The 3,683-nt window shown below is 37.1% G+C and overlaps 1 long non-coding RNA gene across 1 annotated transcript; it reads right to left on the reverse strand.

The window, feature by feature from the left end:
* Positions 1–386: 386 nt before the first annotated feature.
* On the reverse strand, positions 387–1,065 carry LOC129348984 (uncharacterized). The gene is made up of 2 exons (XR_008601759.1): positions 728–1,065; positions 387–613 (listed from the first exon to the last, which is right to left on the reverse strand). It is a non-coding gene; the product is annotated as an uncharacterized LOC129348984 (long non-coding RNA).
* Positions 1,066–3,683: the final 2,618 nt, after the last annotated feature.

A 3,683-nucleotide genomic window follows, 5' to 3' on the forward strand; every position in this document is an offset into this window, starting at 1 on the left:
GCTGATTCTGATCACTTTTCTGTCTTTGATCTAGGCAAGAGGAAAAGGGGCCACAGAAAATTGGACCTTCCAAGCAAACTATTTTGTGACTTATGTGATTGCATCATAACTTTTCATTTTGTCTGTTAAGACACTGGTAGGAAAAGAGTCAACAGTCTGAACCAAACAATTCTGTATTCCCTAATAATGCATTTATGTTTAATGGGATTTAACATGTTTAAACACAACTCCTTTATGGTTCATAATTCCGGTGACTGAATTATACCAAAGCAATACTGATTTATCAAACTGGAATATTCTTAAAACAGCTGTTTTAATGTTTTGGTGTTTAATTTGTCATGTAATCTTGCTAACCTTCACAAATAAAACAATAGCATAGACACATCTGCAAAAGGTACAAAAGTTTATTGTCAGAATTGCATTAAAGAAAACAATAGCGGTCCGGGGACAGAAAAACAGAAGTATAACAAGAAGAATAACTTTTAACTTTTGCATGACACGTATACATCAGTGCATCCTGTACATCTCTGTCCTCCTCCTCTACACCTTGTGCCACTGCAGGCTCATGTGCTGCTGCTTCAGGTAAATCCCATGAAGTCTCATCAGAGAGCATCTGAAACACATACACAGCATACATATTTTAATACCTAATAGCGACAAACTGCAGCCATTACAGGGTCGTTCACAGGACTGATACACGATAGCTAGCGAACTAGCATTAGCTTACCCTCATATGTCGTCTCGTTCATATCCTCTTGTCTTCAGCTTGATACTGCTGCATCACCTCCCAAACTCTCCTGTGTGTCTCCTGAGTGTTCCGACTCGCCGCTCTCAGCTTTCTCCGACTCTTCTATTACTCTGAATCTGACAGAAAGCCACAGACCGAGCAGCAGGTGTACCATCGTCTCCGTTATGTTGCGTTTGTGTCGCACGCAAATGACGTTAAGGGACTTTCGGCTCGCTGCGCTATGACGACTCCACCCACGATGAGGCTAATCTGGTTGTTTGGTTTCATTTTGGTTGGGTGACATCTTTTTGTGGTTGTTTTGTGTCTAGTTTTAGGTATTTGACATCTTTTTGTGGTTGTTTTTTGTCACATTTTGGTCATTTAACACCTTTTGTCGTTGTTTTGTGTCACATAGTAGAGAATAAGCTGTAAAGACAGATAGGAATCCAAAATAAAATGAAAATCTCTTCAGCTTGTTTTTAAAAGAATTTTCCAGGTCGGGCTTTGTGGTTTTTGATTGAACTTTTGGATGTTGGAGGTATTAACCGTCCTGTAACCTGAGAGATGTTTGATAAACTGTCAAATATAAAGTGCTTTAAAGTGGGTCCAGTAATGAACAGACAGCCTGGAGAATTGTTTGAGGATCGGGGTGATGTGGTTAAATTATTATTTTATTTCTGTGGTCCCACTCAGGCTTCTGTATTCTGAATGAACTGAAGCTGTTGGAGGGTTTTTACAGATACAAATGGTGCTGCAGAAGCCTGGATGAGTATTTCTGAGTCTGGCTGAGATAATGTGCAATTCATTTTACAGATATTTTCTGATCTTCGGTGACAGAAATTCAGGTTGGCTTCCCAAATAACTTGCTTTTGACAAGGTTTTGGTTTTTTAAGCTATGAACTTCAGCTCAGATTAACACACCGCAGTACAGAAAAGATGTGTACACAAAAATATTTGTGCTGTCACGCAAGAAGACAATTCAATCAAACCTAAAGCATGTGTAAGAGCGTCCTGCTGCTTTGTTGAATAAAAAACTTTTTCTTTCTTCTTCATTTGACATCTTGTTGAGGTTGTTTTGTGTTACATAATGGTCGTTTTACAATTTCCCAAGGTTGTTTGGTTTATTTTTGGTTGGTTGCATTTAATTTTGGTTGTTTGACATGTTGTGGTTGTTTTGTGTCACATTTTGGTCATTAGACATCTTATTGTGGTTGTTTTGTGTCACATTTTGGTCATTAGACATCTTATTGTGGTTGTTTTGTGTCACATTTTGGTCATTAGACATCTTATTGTGGTTGTTTTGTGTCACATTTTGGTCATTAGACATCTTATTGTGGTTGTTTTGTGTCACATTTTGGTCATTAGACATCTTATTGTGGTTGTTTTGTGTCTCATGTTGGTCATTTGACATCTTTTTGTGGTTGTTTTGTGTCTAGTTTCAAACCTAAAGCAAGTGTAAGTGTGTTCTGAGACACAGCAACTTGTGTGTTTTCATTCATGAAGTCACTCAATTGAATCAGTATCTCTGTTTGTCGTGTTTGTTCCAGCAGCTGTGGAGAAAGAAGGTGAACTGATTGATTTGTTATGTTGGTTGTGCATCCTGCTGCTTCGTCAGATCAAAAACTTTTCCTTTCTTCGGTTGGTTTCACCTTAAACGTTATTCATAGAGAAAATCTGGTTATTCCTAACCCGAGCAACAAATGTACGTATCTCCCCTTCAATCTCAAATAATAATTGAAATAAACTTTTTATCTGTAGCTGGAGTGTTTTTATCTGCTCATCGGCTTTTTATTGTCTCTACCGACGGTGAGTTTAGTTTTTCTGCTAAATAGATCAACTGTACGCTCTCTCTCCTGAAACTCTTGTCTCTGATAGCCGAAAAAATCACCACAAAAGTGCTGTCGTGTGTTCGATGTGCGCCGATGATTATTATGGGATGTCTGCAGATGCCTCACGCTGCAGAGTTGTGAATGAGCTGCTGTTAAAAACACATCTGCCGGATGATTATGATTATGATGATGCTGATGGTGGTGAGATGATGTATGCGTCATTTTATTGGATGCTGGAATATTTCACTTTATCTGTAGCATAACTGGCCCATTATAGGGGACAGCTGATCAGTGCAGTGAAATCTGAATTGTGGAATTTTCAAAAAACACGTCTGAGGTTTCACTTTCAGTTTAGGAAGAATCTACTACAGAGAAACAAACAGGACTTTTAATGTGTTTTTTATTTAATTAACTGTCTTGTTTTTCTGCATACTGACCATCCCAGCAGACAGATACCTCCTCAGTTCCTCAGATTTCTTCCATTTTTTCCTATTAAAAGTGTATTTTTGTGAATATTTCCTCATCTTATGCTCTAATGACTAACCATGTTGTATGCTGTACAGATATAAAAGATGTAAAATTTACGGCATGACTGAAGAAGCAAGTTAAAATTAGGAGTAAAAACATCATGGTTTGGTTTAGTTTTGGTTAATTGCATTTAATTTTGGTTGTGTGACATGTGGTTGTTTTGTGTCACATTTTGGTAATTTTTCATCTTTTTGTGGTTGTTTTGTGTCACATTTTGGTAATTTTTCATCTTTATGTGGTTGTTTTGTACTTTTTTTTCCAACTTCCCAAGGTTGTTTGGTTTACTTTTGGTTGGTTGCAATTAATTTTGGTTGTTTGGCATGTTGTTGTTATTTTGTATCACATTTTGGTCATTTGACATCTTTTTGTGGTTGTTTTGTGTCTAGTTTTAATCATTTGACATCTTTATGAGGTTGTTTTGAGGTGTATTTTGGTCGTTTTACAACTTCTCAAGATTGTTTGGTTTGAATGTTGGTCTTTTGATGTCTTTTTGTGGTTGTTTTGTGCTACATTTTGGTTGTTTTACAATTTCTCAAGGCAGTTTGGTTTAGTTTTGGTTGGTTCCATTTAATTTTGGTTGTTTGACGTGGTATTGTGGT

This window comes from Amphiprion ocellaris, chromosome 5 (assembly GCF_022539595.1).
Source record: "Amphiprion ocellaris isolate individual 3 ecotype Okinawa chromosome 5, ASM2253959v1, whole genome shotgun sequence".
Taxonomy (NCBI): domain Eukaryota; kingdom Metazoa; phylum Chordata; class Actinopteri; family Pomacentridae; genus Amphiprion; species Amphiprion ocellaris.